Consider the following 18,756-nt stretch of genomic DNA (forward strand, 5'->3'; position numbering starts at 1 on the left):
TACCGATTTGAGTCTCACATATTTTTTGTCTATTTTTAACTGCTTTGCGATGCATCGTTACATCCCTAGTATTGAAACACAATGACTGTATTCTGGAGCTCATAATAAAGCTTGTTCTGCTACTGACGACCCCAAAGATCCAACTGATCTGTTCAACTTCTTCTGCAGTGAGTTTAGGCTCATGATCAGATCTGGTGATTCCCTTGGATGTTGCACTGAAGTGACAACAAAAAAGCTCCCTGCTATGTCACCTCACATCACAGTTCCACTTAACCACATCCAACTGACGGACGACCAGCAGGTACGTTCCCGCGCCACTATTCAAAAGGGGAAATAGAAAGACGTTGACGCTAGTTAGCACATTAACAACAGAATCCACTGTTGAAAGAAGAAAACAGATCTACCAACAACATGAACCATCAGGAAATGTTTCTGCTAAAGAGCTCAATGTTTACAAAAGACTCTCTTAACTCATAATATTTCGCCACAGACGCTCACTAACAGCCCAACTTTGGCCGTCAACCATCGGCTTGGTGTGTCAGGGCTTAAACACTTTAAAACCTAAGCAAATTAGCTTGATATCTTTCAAAAACATTGGAAGCAGGCAATAAGCAAAAAATTTTAAAAAAAAGAAATAACTGCAAAATTAGCAAAAAACCTGTAAAAACAATTACAAAAAAAATATTGGAAAATAAGCAAAAAAAAAAAAAACGATTAAAAACAACAACAACAAAAAAGAAAATAACCTGAACAAAGTGCTAAGTTTTTTTTTTTTGTAACATAACTTTAACTATATAAGAATATATAAATAAATAAAGTTTTTGTGATAGTTCTCCTAGTGTTTAGATCATATCTAATAATGCCCCACCATAGCTAATTTGCAGGTCAATTTTTGTCACCTTTACTTATTTTGTTTTTTAACGGTTTGCAGGACATTTATTGCCAAGTGTTTCATTATGTTTTTCCCCTCGTTTTATAAAGGAATCAAACCAGTTTAAAGTTTAAACTTCTAAAGTCAGAAGTTTGAATGTTTGTGAAAGGTGTCTGAACATAGCGCAAGAAACCTGATGTTGATCAGGTGTTAAAGGACCTGATCAACATTTATTAGACAACTTTTTATTAGATATAATCAACGCATCTTTATTGACAGGCTATGTACCACAGTCTTTTAAAGTAGCTGTCATTAAACCTCTTCTAAAGAAGCCCACTCTCGATCCTGAGATTTTAGCTAACTATAGACCGATATCTAATCTCCCCTTTATTTCTAAAATCCTTGAGAGAGTGGTTGCTCATCAGCTCTGTGACTTTCTCCGAGACAACAGTTTATTCGAGGACTTTCAGTCAGGCTTTAGAGTTCATCATAGCACAGTAAAAAATGAATAACGACTTATTTATCGCTTCTGACACAGGTCTGGTCTCTGTTTTAATCCTATTAGATCTCAGTGCTGCATTTGACACCATTGACCATCAAATCTTACTGCACAGACTTGAAACCTCAATTGGAGGAACGTCACTAGCCTGGTTTAAGTCATACTTATCAGATCGTTCCCAATTTGTTCACATCAATGATCAACCCTCCGCACATACTAAGGTCTGCTTTGGAGTGCCACAAGGTTCGGTGCTTGGACCAATCCTTTTCACTTTATATATGCTTCCTCTAGGCAACATAATTAGAAAACATTCCTTAAATTTCCATTGTTATGCTGATGATACGCAATTATATCTATCTATGAAACCAGATGAAACTGATCAGCTATTTAATTTCTCTAGATGGCATTACCTTGGCCTCTAGCACAACTGTAAAGAACCTCGGAGTTTTATTTGACCAGGATTTATCCTTTGCCTCCCATATAAAACAAACTTCAAGGACGGCTTTCTTTCACTTGTGTAACATCGCAAAAATTAGACATATCCTATCCCAAACAGATGCTGAAAAATTAGTACATGCATTTGTCACTTCTAGGCTGGATTACTGTAATTCCCTATTATTTGGTTGCCCCAACAAATCTCTTAGGTCTCTCCAACTGGTGCAGAACGCTGCTGCTCGTGTTTTAACGGGAAGCAAGAAAAGGGATCATATTTCTCCTGTTTTAGCTTCTCTGCACTGGCTCCCTGTGAAATCCAGGATTGAATTTAAAATCCTCCTCCTTACTTACAAAGCTCTAAATGATCAGGCTCCATCCTATCTGTCACAGCTCATAGTTCCTTACCAACCCTCAAGATCACTGCACTCTGAAAACGCAGGGTTACTTGTGGTTCCCAAAATTTCCAAAAGTAGGTTAGGAACCAGAGCCTTCAGCTACCATGCTCCTCTCCTATGGAACCATCTTCCATTTTCGGTCAGGGAGGCAGACACCGTTTCAACTTTTTAAGGGTAGACTTAAGACCTTCCTCTTTGATAAAGCTTATAATTAGGGCTGGCTCAGGCTGCCTGGACCAGCCCATAGTTAGGCTGACATAGGTTTAACCTGCCGGGGGACTTCCTCTGATACGCTGAGCTCCTTTCCTTCTCTCAATGCCGCCATCAGAAATCATGCATGTCTGTTAACTGCATTGCCATGTGCAAGCTTAGCTTAGCTCTGTGATAGCCATGTGGTACTCTCACTACCTGGGGCTCGCGATTACAGAGCCTGGGTCTGTTGAACTGCACTACGCTAATCCTGTTGCCTCTCGGGAGCGTTCCTGCTCCCTTGTTTCCTAGTTTCCCTGGATCCTGGCCGTAACCTTGACTGTGCCTGACCGTGGTGATAGCTGTGCTGATGCCGCGACCCTGCCTTTGGTTGTGCTCGTGCTGTGGCTGTACTGATTCTGTGCCCCCCGCTCGCCCTGATCGTGGTCTGGTCCTGGTTGCGCCGATGCTGTGATCTTGCCTTTGGACAACTCCCTTTCACATATGTATGAGACTGTTATCATCTCTGTCAACATCATCATAGAGAGCAATTACTAATTTCACACCTACCATTATTGTAATATGACATGCATCTGTTTCTATTATTGCTTTCCCCGTTACAGGGGTTCTTTTTGGGGAGTTTTTCCTTGGGTGATGTGAGGGTCTAAGGGCAGAGGGATGTCGTACACTGTAAAGCCCTCTGAGGCAAACCATGTTTTGTGATAATGGGCTATATAAATAAAACTGACTTGACTTGACTTGACTATTAAACACACACCCATCTGGCTAGAGACGGAGTTTCGGTTAAACCAGCTCACTCTGGTACTGTGTGTGAAAGTTTATGGCCGCTTAAACTAGCAGCACTTAAGTGCAATTTCAAAGCTCTGCTGATAATGCCAATCCATGAAGAGTGTCAGTGTGCAGCTTGCAGCTGTCAGTTCTTCAGGTATGAAAGGAGTGTGCAATCATCACCCATAATTGAAATTGTTTCGTTGTAACTCATAAGAGAATATCTGAGAGCACAGAGCACAAGTCTGACTTTTCTGATGTTCCACAGAGCTGATTTTGTTTGTGTGTGTGTGTGTGAGTGTGTGTGTGTGTGTGTGCGCGCGCGCATGCGCACGTGCACTATATAAATACACTTTTGCTTGCATAGTTTCTGCTTAAAACTATTCTGGGACAGTCAAATCAGCTGTCGTGTCCTCTAGTGACCTGAAATTGCATTGATAAAAAGACTGTTGCGTAACTACAGCTGCTATGCTGAGCTGTGATCGAACACCGGAGCTGGTAGACTCCACAGCCCCACTACGTGGTCTGCAGGCGTTTGACTGACATGACAACGCTTGGGACAGAGTAAGAGGTGAATATTTCCGAAATCAAACTGTCTGAAGGGCCTGCCATACACTGCCCTGAGAAATATATGGATCAAGACAGTTTCTGACTGCACTGACTGGGCCTACACAGTGTAACATGGCATCACATTGCATCATATAACAACACCTGAAGCACACATCGAATGCACAGCAGCAGTTGGGATACAAAAGCTGTTATGTTAAGCAATACAGGAAGCAGAATGGGGCATTGAAAGAGCAAAAATTGTCAAAATTCATGAAGCTAGCAGTCACAACTGGGAGCAGCAGGACTTGATTGGGAGTTACAGTTAGGTAAAAAACTAAATCCACCAAAGCTGATTTATTTCAACAAACCCAGAGTTTCTCAAGCTTGTAGTCGACCCCACATGGAGTAACAGCATGCAGATGGAGTTTTTAGAGCTTTCTAGAGAACATCCATATTAACAGAAACATTGATATTGAGTGCCTTTACATGAACAGCCCATTTATGACTGAGTTTTTAGAATGTCCTGTTCATGTTTTTGAGCATGTAAACACCTTTTATGGATTAAAAAAAGAACACAGCTGAAGTACACTGAAAGAAACTGCGACGTACACCATGAATATGAATAACCCGATTTCTCTGTGATAATCTGAACACCATATCCTGAATATGATAATAACTGGGATAAACCTCATGTGGCAGCTATGGCTCAAGACATAGAGCACAATGTCTTCCTGGCTTGGGTGGTATCGAAGTATTAAGGTTTATCAGGGTATTTAGAGATGCTGAAGGTATGTTTTTTAATACCGTCATAAATACAGGCGCTCCTCTTTCAATTAAATTCATTGTATATAGTGCACAGCACACACCACTAGAGCTCAGTCTGCTGTCTCTGCTAGTAGAATAAGCAGCTGAGCTGAAAGACACAGTGAAACCTAGTGGTGGAGGGAGAAGTTACAGGACTGTAAAAAGCTAGTGGCCAGCGGGCATAGAGAGACTGTGGGGAATAACAGCATGTTTTTACAACTAACTTGGTGAATTACGGATTTGCAGTAGTGTGACTAAATTGGAGCTGGTGATTGTTGGAACAGTGGACTTACTAACTACGATGAGTTAACAAGACAATTAAGCCTCAGTCTTCTGTGACCGAAAGAAAGCTGAATTCAAAAGGCGTACAGTTGAATTTCTCGAATAAGGAGAATATGTATGAGAATATTACTTTACCATTTTGTGGGTTTCTACTGTGTATTTATTAGTCTGAAAAGTTTAAAGTAAGTAGCCTAGTGCACTCAGTGTCGGAGGGTGTTCACGCTGCAAATGTATACCGTCATATTCCATATACCGCAGTGAAATTTCAGAGAGGTATAAAGGTATGAAATATTACATTTCATCCAAGCCTATTAGTTGGAGCACTCTGAAAGAAACGTGGGTGTATATGGAGAATGTGAATAATCTGATGTTTCTGTGTTCATGCAAACACCACATTCCAAATGTGATCATAACCAGGAAAGGTCACATAAACAGGTTACTTATGTCTTTCAACAATTTGTAGGTTGAGGGTTTTTTTTCATAATAATATTAATTAAAAAAAAAAAAAAAAGACCTGTCATACTGTTCTATAACTGGTCATGGCATGTTTCCACCAAATATATTTTAAAAAAATGAGAATCCCCGCACACTGTTCTATTATTCACAATAAATTCATAATTTAGGAAACAACAATTTGGTCGTCAGACCTTCAGCAGGTTAAGTGTATTGCTGTTGACCTACTCAGCCTGATGAAGGTCTGACGATTCAAATGTTGTTTCCTTAATTATTATTTTCTACTGTGTGTAAAAGGACAGTGTGCAGGAAATCTCATTTAATCATCTAACTTCCCTCTACACACCTGTCTACAAGTTTTTAAAGATGTTCATGAGCCTCAACATTCAAGTTTACCAAACATGTTGCAAAAACGGCAGTTTTGTGGATATGGATACCACAGTTACCAGCCAAAAAAGACACATATGTCTGTACTACTGCCTCTAAACAGAAATTTCATTTCCAGAATTAAATGAAGATAACAGCGTTGAAATAAAAAGCTGAGGACAGATGAAGAGACAGACTATAAAAGGCTGTTTGAACATCTTTAGACCAGGACAGTGTCTCAGTATGGGGAAGTTTGACACTCTATCAGTGTCTCCTAATGAACCCGGCAGTCAGATGAGACAGTTCAAGAGGAAAACCAGGTCTCTGGGACTCAAACCAGAGAAGAGTGACCCAGCATGGCCCAGAATCCCAAAGCTGTCTCATGAACATGCCTGATGGGATGTTGTGTGTACTCTGCAGGAAACATAGTCCCTCAGATCACGTCCATTTCATTAAGCAGCCGCTTAGGCTACGTTCAAACTGCAGGCACAAGTGGCCCAATTCTAGGGCTGGGGGTTGTCAAGAACCTCAAACTTCAATTTAATTTAGATTCTTTGGGTAACAATCCGATTTGATTTCGAATCAATTCGATATTGACCCAGTTGCTTAGATATCGATTTAGTTATATGTGTTGATGTCAGAAATACCCAGATAATTCATTTGAATACCTTCTGATATGTGTTAAATAAAGCGTGCAATATCTGTACTGATTTAGAACAAACTGACACCAAAACTTATTTTACCACTACATTATTATTTATTAAACAAAATTAAAACTAAAATAAATTTAAAGTACAGAAAAGTGCACATTTTTGCCTGAGCCAAACTTACCAAGTAAACATTTATGCAGGATTTTATCAACCTGCATTTGTGTGTGATCCACAGCTTTAGCGTTAGCAACAGGTTGCAAAACATCTGCGTGGTGTCGGCTCAAATGGTCACATAAGTTCGTTGTATTGTTGCAGTGTTTTAACACTGACTCACGAGGCTCACACACCACTTAACTACTATCGACTTCGTGTATCCAAACGTCAGCTTTTAATGTTGTCTGAGCTTATTTTAACACCTGGTTATCTCGAACCACTGTTGCCTTTTTAATGAATAAACAACAGACGCTGTTTGGGGGTCAAGCGGGGCCTCTGAACAACGTCAATCACACTCCGGCGGCACTCACACTGCCCCAATGGATATACTGAATTGACAAAAAAAATATTGCAATGCATTGATGAATCGATTTTTTTACCCAGCCCTACACAATTCCGATTTTTTTCCACTTGAATGTGACTCAGATCAGATTTTTTTATTATAGTGTGAACAGCACAGATTAAATAGAATCTGATTTTTTCAAATTTGACCTGGGCCTCTTTCATATGTGGATCTCAGTCTGAACAGCCAGGTCCCATTTCCTGTGACTTTTACTTCACTCTAGAGCTTCCTCGATGCACAGGAAGAGGAGCCTGAAAGTTCGGTGACCGAAGCTAATACAGCTGTCAGCCACAATTCTGACGGCTTCACAGCTGTTTGTACCCATATGCCCCCGATAACATTACATTGGCTGTAATGTCAGTCAGACAAGTCTCCCTGATAATAGTAGCATTGTTTTATGTTAGCTTCAATTTATAAGGTATTGTGGTCTACTTTCAACTTAAAGGGCTGGTGGCTCAGACATGGGTTAAGCCTGGTCGTAGACTAAAAAATCATTTTCTCTATGGAGGTATCCAGGGAAAAGGCTTAACCCTCTGAGCCCAGCGTAGTTGCCGGCGACTAAAATTTGTATAATTCAGAAAAGTTTTAATAACTTGTAGACCGTTTGTCGGATCACCTTACTTTTTTCCACTGTGAAAGCTGCCGTCTGTGCCGTTCTGCCCTGATGCATCGTAGCTCTATAAGAAGCCTCAGTATCCAGCCTGGGAATTCAGGTGTTTTTACGGAACCTTGTTCAATAATTCCATGATAGATCCAATATTGGCTGTCTTCTGTCCATATTTTATCAATATTTCCATGATAAAAGTACATTAGCATCAATGCTTAATGCCATATTGGTTTCCCATAGTTCATTTGGAGAGCATTTCAACCAATCAGCGGTTTGTTTCAGTCTGTTCAAGATCATGTTGAAGAGTCATCTTCGTAATCATTACATTTCTGCTTAAAGCCATTGCATTTAAACACACTTTTGTGTGAGTTCATTTATTCTACATTTTGACACTTTGATTTTTTTTTCCCGCAAATGTATATCAGTCCTAAATATCAAAGAACTCATTCCAAAATGTAAAGTTGGAAAGAAAATCTATAAGTGGTCAAGACAACTCTGAAACTGAGACACACAGATTCTTATTGTGGTGGGGTCTAGACTAGTGGAAAAAAGCAGAATGGATGTTAAATAAATAAATACATAAATTCCAGAAGACGGGCACAGACGAAAAACTTTTGTTGCTTTTCGAGACACCATATCAGCATTTTGGGAGTGAAAACCAAAAATGTTTGAATGTAATCTTTTGAAAATGCCACCCTTTCTGTCACATGTTGGCTTTTTTAAATGATTTAGCCTCTACAATAAATGCTTTTTAATAATTCCTTTCTTGTTTTCTATAATTTTGGAGAGGCTGGATTGCCTCTCTATGTGTCTGGTTATTTCTTGTTCTCCATGATCACCCAACACAAGCTTTTGATTAAACAGAGCAACCAGTCATCTATCTCTCTTTTCCATGGTAAGAATCTGTTAAACATTGTTTACAGAGTTCATAACACTTTCTTATTCATAGCCTAAAACATATTGTTGGCTAACTTGGATAACGTGCTGTTCAACACATAACCTGAGTCCATCCATCCTCAATTTTCTGGGAAATGTTGTGTCCCAGTGTCACGACGCCATAATTGGAAATACTTTATTGATCCCGGGGGTTATACTGTGGTTCCTTACAGTCACTCTGATGCCAGCATAGTGTATTATATGAGTATATAAAAATATAAATCTTAAATTAGAAATATAGTAACAGTAAACAATTAGCACAGTATGCAAATTAGGGCTGCACAATTAATCGAATTTTAATCGTGATCACGATTTTGGCCGCCACGATTAAATAACCCTGATCGTCTGCGATGTTCACATTTAAAATGCGGGCTCTGCTACATATCTAATCAAGCACTTTCTCAATCAGTCGTCAGTCAACCACCAGGGGGCGAACGCATGGTTAAGGCTTCATCAAGCTGCCTAAATAACAAGCGAGCGCACCCTGCGGCAGGAGCCTTTTGTCACACTGTGGACTGACGAGAGTGAGTCATGTCAAGAGAAGAAAGTACAGCAGGAATTGCAGAGGAGCATCAGGAGCTAGTGCCTCGAAAGGGATCAATATCCATTGTCTGGACCTGTTTCGGATTCAGGGCAAGTGACGTTACACAAGTAGCCATATGTAAAGAGTGCAGCAGAGTTGTGTCTGCCCACAGGGTAACACAGCTTATCTGTTCAACCATCTGAAAAAACATCACGAACACAAATACAAGGAATGCATGAAGTCCAAAGATAACGTTGCTTCACAAAATCCCCGTCCCCGTCCCTGTCCAGCCGCAACCCAGACAAAAATAACAGCGACCCCGCACCGGGCAACACCGTATCCATCTACCTCCGAAAGACACGCTGAAATAACAGACGCAATATCGTTTTATTTGGCCAAAGACGTGTCCGATGAATACAGTAATCAACGAGGGCTTCAGAAAAATGGTCAACACACTGGACAAGAAATATGTGATCCCCTCACGCAATTATTTCGCCAAAGTGGCACTTCCTACACTGTATGAGAAACGTCGGGGGGAAATAGAGAGGAAAATCACAACTGTTGGGTTCTTTGCAACCACGTTTGACCTATGGTCAAGCAGAATAATGGAGCTGTACTTGTCCTTGACAATACTTTTCACGTGAAAAGTCGGTGCTTGCAGACATCATTTTTCCTACAAGACCACAGAGGAGAAGCTATAGCCCAGGTACTGCAGGAGGCACTGCTTTTTTGGAGCCTGCAAGAGGACAAACTAGTCTGTATCACAACAGACAGTGGCGGGAATGTCGTCAAGGCAGCTTCTCTAAATAAATGGACGAGACTTCAGTGCTTTGGCCGTAGGCTCCATCTAGCAATTGGTGAGTAGGACAAATAAAAAATACAATTTACTAAATCTATACTAATATAATGGAGTGAATGTCAATGGATGAATTATCAAATGTTATATAATATGTTTTATTTATTTATTTATTTATTACAATTTAAAGTTAAATAACAAAACAATAAAATAAAATGATTTTTAAAGTTTCATTTTGCACTGAAAACTGTTTACATATTGTTTGTTGAAAAGTAGTGCAATAAAAATAAAGATGTTTTCCCTAACATGATGAATAATCGTGAATAATAATCATGATTACAATATTGATCAAAATAATCGTGATTTAAATTTTGGCCATGATCATGCAGCCCTAATGCAAATATTTAAAATTAAGTATGTGTAGCATGCTGAGTATGTAAGTGTATAAAAATCTAAATGTAAGATATACAGTAATAAACAATTTGCACTGATATGTGAATATTTAAATTGTAATATGTATAATGCACTGAGCGTTTAGAGTATGTAAAATATAAAACTGTGCCTTGTGTTACAATGCAATGTATAAAACTAGTGGGTTAGTTAAAAATATAAATTACTACAAATTAAAATTAAATTATTTATAAATTAATACCACACATTGCAGATAACAGTTGGTCATTTTAAATCTTATCACTTCTATTTACAATATAACACAAGTGATGAACTGTTCCTACATGCCAGCCTCTGTTTCCTCACCCACATCACTGCTTAATAATCGGCTACTAACTGACACACTTCCTCTTCACTGGCACATCGACGGCGTTCTCACTTTTCACTGAGCTGTGCACACAGAGGACACCACAGTCACATTCCTCGCACGTCCAAACACACTTGGCTAGTAAGAGCAAAGGAGGTCACTAAATGAAGTATGTGTAAACTGTGTACACATTTGGAGAATACTAGAGCTGCATAAGAACATGACTTGTGAAAGAGGGGTTAACCCTTTGAGATCTGGATTGACGTCACTTTTCTTGTACTGCATTCAGACATCCTTCACATGTATTTAACCCTTTGAACCCTGGACAAATTGGTGTGATTCTTTCAAAAACATGGAAAAAAAGGCAATGAGCAACTTGACAAGAAGTGTCCTACAAATTTTAAGAAACTAGTTGATTTAGATGTTTTTTTAAAACAAGAGAAATGCTGCAAGAACTATATTCGTAATTATCATAATTTTAAACAGGGTTTTTTGGGTCAAGTTTGCATGTATATATTTTTACATTTTCCTTTTTCCTTTGATTTGCTTTTTACTAATTTCTCGCCAATATCTGGGTAATTTATTCTTAAGTTTCTCATCGCCTTCCTCCCATGTTTTTAACAGAAATTAAGCCAATTTAAAAAAGTGTAAATGACTGCACTGCTTACTTGCTTTTGTGTAATATCCAAAGTGGGTTCCAGGACCTCCAGAAGTCTTTAGCTGAGCTGTTGGGGTACCTAGAAGAAAATTTTATGCATGTATGTTACACAATACTGTTTAAATATTGTTTTACGGTGGTTAATACTAGGCCTGTGCTGAATGTTAAGTTACAACTACAGTTAATCTTTAACCACCTTCCACCAATAAGCTGCACTGTAAAATTTGACAAGTTGATTTTACTTAAAAACATGCAGGAAACTGACTGCCTTAAAAAAGGAAGTAAAAATAACTATTCATCTTAATGTTTCATGTTTACTTTATGTCTCATTGTTAAATTAGCATAAAATACAGTTATCATTACTTAATTTTGTGAAGTTGTCGCAATTTAAAAATGAGATGTTAAACCCTTATGGCCCGCTTTAATATTACACACACTCATATCACTCTGCACATGAGTGCGCTTTTTAAAATCAAACTTTAAATAATATTGTACAATTATATTATTTTCTACTTTCATTGAGTTAATTTTGTACCAACATCAGCCCTAATCATAAATATCAAATATTGATTCTTTTTCAGAATTTTAACCCTTAAAATGCCAGGTTTTAGTCATGATGCAAATATGTTTTTGAGTGCTTATTTCTAATATACTACATGCTTTTGACTATCACAGCCTGGGATATTTTAATAGCAACAACATTGATTGTGACAGTGTACCTAGTGGAAATAGCATGAATTGTCTCCATATGCCAAATATGGTTTTAAAAAAATGATGTCATCAGGTGGAAAATAGCAAAACATCTCAAGAATGACATTGAGAAATAATACAGTGCATGTTTTTATGCTTTGATGGCTGTGAGATCAAAAATGTCAGTTTAAATGGGTTTCAATTGTGTTTTTTTTGCACAGTATATTTTGTTTCCTCTGTGTATTTTAGACCTATTGTAGGAGCTGAGCTGGAAACTACAAGATTACATAAAAATACACAATCTTGCCAAAATGTATGCCATATGCATGAACACAGACAAAATTATAAAGGAGAAAAGCATGTAAAATTCTCCAAACAGTTTCTAAAGGATTAATAAAAATCAATCTTTCTAAGTTTGAACAACTTCAGTTAGCCAAGTGTACTGTGATATATATCTGTATTCTGCTGGTCACAAACTACTCAGTTCTATTTGTATTTGTTTAACCATGTTAACAGAACAGGCAGATCTCCTAAATTCATCATTTGCTAAATCTTGTTTGTCATGATAAAGTGAAGTCAGACTAACTTACTTTCCTGAAGTAAAAAGAACTGTCATTTCACGTGTCATTTTTTAGTTGCAACAGCTTCAGAAGTGTGAGTAAATATATTCCAAGTCAACTTAACAGTTGGATGTACAGTAAACGCACTAAGATGTGTAGTTATATTTATGCATCGTTGTGCTTGACTTTCTGTGAGCTCAGCTGGTGAGGTTTTGCAGTGTGGGGTGGCTGAAGGAGCAGGCTAACGGTATAGATGTGGATATAAAGGCGAGGACTGCCTCAGCCTTCCTCTGCTCCTCTACTCCTCAAACAGTAATCGGAGCCGGCTGAGCTCTGCACTCATGAAAGCATTTCAGCAGACGGAGTGCATTCACAGGCTTAATGCATTTCAAACTTGTTTTAAATCATATTGTTCGTTCAAGTGTTTCTTGCATAACCAGGCTTGTGCAGAATCTGGTTCCGACTAGATCTGTCCGGCTCGCACTCTCAGATTGCGGATTGTTGTAGTTATGGATTATATTAGTGATAGATCGATTAGCACGCGCGCAGATCTATTGCTATCGTAATGTTAGGTGGAGGGCTATGCTTGGTTTAAGTGCTCTGCTGTCATGGACGCTGTGGAGGGCTGCGCATCCCGACGCTTCAACAACACTCCGAGCCGCGAGCCGCTGACTGTCAATGCGACATGATGACGGTTTGATCCGAGCAGCTCCCGGTGCACACACGGTGCAGCATGACTCAGGGATGGAGTGTGTGAAAGACTTACCGGAGATCCAGAGATAGCAGCAGGATCTGCGCGAAGATCCCCAGACACTGGATGGCTGATCGGCGGCTGCACGGACTATGTGCCTCCCCCTGGTCCTCACAGCCACTGACAGGCCTCTCCATAGGGGGAGGGGCTTGTTTTCTTTTTCCTCCTCACTCTCTCGCTCTCTTGCTACCCCTTTTTTTTCACAATAAAGCTTTATTTGTACTGAATCATAATGCACGTCATGAAAATGTGTTTTAGCAGTGTTTTTAGTTGTAAAACGAGAATAATGCCTCTGCGGACCATTGATATTGCACTTAAAATTTACACCCATGTCTGTGAAAACGAGGATGCTTCACAAACATCTTAGAGGATTTCTATAAACAGCACAGTTCCAAGGTGAGCATCCAAAATTAGTGTCACCAATTTAGTATCTGACTAAATGTCCCCTCTTCTGTTGCTGAGATGTGACATTGCGTAATGGCCAGAACATTTTGATGTTCTAGTGAAGTTGGAACATGTCAGAATTTCATCATTTTATCATATTAGAAATTTGTGTGAAATTTTAGCATATGAATTCTTGAGTTATGGCCAAGAACATGTTTTTTGAGGTCACAGTGACCTTGACCTGTTAACTCCAACTTCCAAATTCTATTCAGTGCATTACTTTCTACAATGAGAAAGATACAAGTTCACACTGACCATGACTTTTGACCACCAAATTATAATAATTTCAGTGATGAGTCTAAATGAACGGTAAAGCCAAATTCAAAGAAATTTCCTTAGTGTTTTTGAGATATTGTGTTCATGAGAATGAGACAGATGCAAGGTCATAGTGACCTATCAAGTTATCATTAAGTCCCAGAAGATTTTTGTGCCTAATTTGAAGAAAATCCTTTTTAATGTTCTTGAGATAGTGCTTTGAAGAGAATGGGACAAAAGGATGAACAACCTGAAAACACAGTGCCTGAATAAAGTGATGTGGTTGGCCAAGAGGGTTAACTTCTCTGGAGAGGATTTTTTGGGGTCCCTCTTTTGTGTATTCACTGTCATGTGCATTACAGGTAAGAAGAAAAACAAGCTGCTAAATGGCACACGCTCAAAGACATTTTTTGGTCTATTTTTGTTCTTGTCAGGTTTATCTTGACTATTACTATTACATATATTTAAATGTCCATTCAGTTAAGTCAGTATTACCAACATAAAGCAAAGAGTATCACTGGTGCAGTTAAATCAAATAAAACCAAGATATAAACTAGGAGAATTTACATTAATAGAGCTCATCATATTTTGCTTATTTACTTAAGTAATGTTTATTACTTTTAATACATTCTACATAGAATTCCTTTCGTATTTTTATTTATTTTTTTATTTAATCATATAAATAGTACACAACTTTTTAGTTTATGTTAGAATCACTCATCTCAATGGAATGGAAACTTGATGTGTAATTAAAATATGTAAACCTGACAATAAAACAACAGATCATTTCTTTGTGATGTCATGTAAATAACTGGTGAAAGTGCAGGTTGCTCATTTGCACAATATTTGCTTACAAGTTACATGTCACTTCCTATGGTTTCTCTGGTGGGAAACTATTATTGCAGCAGCAGGTGATCTTCAGTTTGCATCAGTAATTGATAACAGATGTTTGCCATCAGTAAACAGTAAAATACAGCTGATATCTACAAACAGGCAGAGTCACACTGTATCATCACACCACAGTGATGGAGTGTGAAACTACATATATGGACAACTGAGCAGAGACTTTTGAAAACAGAGCCTTCTCTCCACCACAGTAATACATGTTGACCAGTTTGGCACTGTTCAGTCCATGCTTCCAAGTTTGGAAGTCTGTTAAAAATCAGTGTTTTTACAACACTTTTCAGCTCGTCATTAAGGGGCTGTAAACTATACTGGCTGACATGAAACGCAAATGGCCCTATCTAGAGCCAGTGTTTGGTTTGTCCGTTCTGGGCTGCTGTAGAAACAACAACAACAACATGGTTTATCCCGGCTAGCTTCTGCTTTGAGAGGGCAATGGAAACACAAGTGTTCACAGCTTTGCATGCTCAATATTATCAAAGCCAAAATACTGACCTGTGAAAGTCTAAGATACATACATACATACACACACACAAACACACACACATACATACATACTGTACATACACACATACAGTATATATATACATGCATATGTACATAACATGCATACGTACATGCATACATACAGCCACAGTCTGTTCACCCTGCTGCCATCTGGAAAAAGATACAGAAGTATCTGCTGCAGAACCACCAGACTACAGAGCAGCTTCTTTCCCCAGACTGTGAGACTCCTCAGCTCCTCCTTCGATGCCAAAAAAACAGTAGCAGGATTTTAGGATCAATTTTCAATCTAATTTCTTCTTAAACCACGTTTAAGAAAAATGACAATAAATCTACCTTGTACCTTGTACATACATACATGCATGCATACATCCATGCATATACCCATGCATACATGCATGCATGCATAGAAGAACAAACAAAGCACACTTAAAGTATGGTTCAAATATATTGATGCAAGTAGCATGTTAATCATGTTAATCATCTGTACCCATAAATAGCCAATTGCAAGGTACACAAAATGGCTTGTGTCTCCTCTTCTTCACTCATCGCTTTAAGTGATTGAAAAGGAGCCTTATCACAGACATTCTGACAATCTTCTCAGAGTGCTCCTAACTTAGTCTGAAAATCTTTAGCAGGAAGTTCTAGCTTAGGAGCGATTTAAGAAAGGTCTCAGAGCAAGTCTGAGCAAGGAAGGGATAAAAACTTTTATCTCATTGAGGAGGCACAATTGACCCCCGTTGTTAGGTGTAACGCATAATTTTAACAGATGTAATTGGTTGTCACAAACACACCCTTTTGTGAGCCTGCAAGGTGTGGACACCCAGAGGAATTAAAATTAACTCCATCACGATGTGAGAGATGAAAATGGTTGTTATTGTTTGACTGATCACTCTGCTGATCGAAGGTTAATACAGACCCAAGTTATCGCTGGTACACTGTAGTATTTTTCCAGTTTTCAGAATTTTTTAGTGTTGTGATCATTTTATGTCTGACGTTACTGCATTGTGTGGGAAATGTGTGCTAGAATTCTCAATCTCAATCTCAGTTGGGTTCGGGCTTGTGTATTGTGAACATTTCTTCCACCTTTTTGTCTCTATGACATTTTGTCCTCTGATTAAGATATTCTGAAGCCTTTTAAAAGTCTTGTTCCCTTGTCTCAAAGTCAATGGGTTTTTTAAATGGACTTTTGGTTGCAAGCCTGGTAACAAAAATGACTTATATACCCTGATACCAACATATAGAGCCCAAGATAATGATGTGAGACCCTTCTTACATTAACCCTTTGAAACCTTAGCGAATTGGCTTAATTTCTGTCAAAACCATGGGAGAAAAGGCAATTAGTGATTTAACAGGAAATGGCCAAAAATAAATAAATTTTTTTTTTTAAAAGTCAGAGAAAATTACCTGAAAAATAGCAAAAAGAAAAAAAGTAAAACAAACAAGAAAATGACCTGAAAGAAGCGCTTCAAAAATTAAAATAATCCTGTCACATAAATTGTTGCATATGCTGATGAGAAAAAAACAGTGTGATGTGGTGAGTCAATGACTTCAGAACTCTGAGGAAGATGAATTGCACACAGTATAAAGACTTGATGGAGGAGAATCATAGCTGAACATACAGAGTGTGGCAGTGCATGCCGTCCAGAGACTCTGAAGGTGTTCTTATGTGAGACTGGTATTTAACAACAACAGCCTTCCCTAGGAAGACACTACATGCTACCAAATAAGGTTATTTTGCATACATGTATTAGTGAGAGAAGATCCTATTGGTCCCTAAATTTGAACGAACACCCTGTTCAGCCTTACTCACCTTGCCTGTAGAAATACTAAATCTACTGAGAACAAGCATAAAGAAAAGCAGCTGTGGGGGTCAAGTTTCTGACCTCAAGGCCTCTCTTTTTGCACTTGTGGCATATTTCCTTCCAAGTTGCCCATTGCCCTTTTTTTCCAAGTTTCTGAAAGAATATGACAGATACCAGAGGTGTGAATGCTCTGACAGCTGAAAGCAAAATGCCTTGGTCTCAGAAAGAGCATTTAAAAAAACATAAAAATTATTTTTTTTAAAATTGCACCCACAAGAGGGCAGCAGTACACAGTTTATCTACTTTTTAATCAACCAGGAATAGTCCCACTGAGATTCAGAATTCAGAATCTGCAATTTGGTGCCTCTTTGGATGACATAGTGTTTTCCTACAGTACAAAAAAAGAACAAATTCATGGCTCCCAAACAAAGTACAAAATCAAAAATATGTGCAGCAAATTGACCGTTAAGTTCACAGACAATGTTTTGACTCTTTTAAGACAGCGATGAAAAGATTAATATGAAAAAGTGGGTTAAATTTGCCAAACAACTGATAAGCAGATATTTCCTATAGCAGCATTATATACTGACTGCATGGATATTGAAGTGAGATATAAACAAAACACATTTGCCTGTATAACAGTGAGGGGGTGCTTTTTGTTTTGTTTCATGTTCAAACACTTCAGTTCCTATCCTGCAAATTCTGAAGGAAAGGTTCACTGACCCGGAGAAATCACAGAGCCGAGAGCATCACTGAATACGTGAACATGTGGTGAAAACACGCCTGTTTGCACGCTTACACAGGAGCAGACGCCTTCAGCAGGACACACTGCCACGATCTGATCCAGCCTCCAACCATCCAGACTGTTGGGCCTGTTTGCATCAAGAGTCTGTGACAGCTTGGCACAAATATCCAGTTGATTTCCTGACACCAAACTGCAAAACATGTTTTTACCTGACCATATTCAATTATGTTGAATGTATACAGCATCTTGCTGCTCCAGAATGAACAAAAGAAAGTCAGTAAAAGATTCTCTTTGAGCTGACATTTGGCCTTTAGCAAAGATACAGCTCTGAATACCCTGACACCAGCATAAAGGGAAGAAAATCATGACGTGATGGTACTGATGTCATACCGAATATTAAATAATCTTAAATAATAACAAGAAAAAAGTGTATCATACCCTTAGGGCACACTTTAATATTACATATACTTGTGCACAAAATGCACTTTTCAAAATAAAGCTTTACAAGATATTATACATTAAAATTATTGTTACTTTTTAAGCAACATCAGTCCTTATCATAAATATCAAATATCCATTAATTTTCATAATGCTAAATGCCACGTTTTTGTCATGATACAACAATGTTTTTAGATAATAAAAAACCCACATACAAAAATTAATTATTTTCAACATACCACTTGCTAAGAGGTTATTCTTTGATTATTACAGCCTTGAATATGTCAATGATTAGCAGCAACACCAATATTTAAACATTAGTATTTTTTGTGTAGCAACATTGACTGATAGTGCACCTCGTGGAAATAGCATATATTTTCACCATAAACCAAAAAAAGTAAAGCTGTAATGTTTTGAACATGCATCACCATGCTTCTTAGAATGTTATCACGAGAGGAGAAGTCACAGAGCATCATTCAGTGGAAATGTAGTCATCTGTTTTATCAACATTTCAGAAATATTGCCTAAGTTTGGCACAAATCTGTT

At 38.3% G+C, this 18,756-nt stretch overlaps 1 protein-coding gene across 2 annotated transcripts in view; it reads right to left on the reverse strand.

Moving 5' to 3' along the window:
• abat (4-aminobutyrate aminotransferase) overlaps positions 1-13,221 on the reverse strand; it is a 58,824-nt gene extending 45,603 nt beyond the window's left edge. The window contains exons 1-2 of one of the 2 annotated variants that reach the window (XM_042505392.2): positions 13,132-13,221; positions 11,126-11,194 (exon numbers count right to left, since the gene is read on the reverse strand). The gene's annotated coding sequence lies outside the window, so the exon portion shown is untranslated. The remainder of the gene's footprint in view (positions 1-11,125; positions 11,195-13,131) is intronic. The other variant, XM_088091212.1, reaches the window with a different exon arrangement.
• Between the last annotated feature and the right edge of the window lie 5,535 nt (positions 13,222-18,756).

The sequence above is a fragment of the Plectropomus leopardus genome, chromosome 18 (genome assembly GCF_026936395.1).
Source record: "Plectropomus leopardus strain MGB_pleo_1.0 chromosome 18, ASM2693639v1, whole genome shotgun sequence".
NCBI lineage: Eukaryota > Metazoa > Chordata > Actinopteri > Perciformes > Serranidae > Plectropomus > Plectropomus leopardus.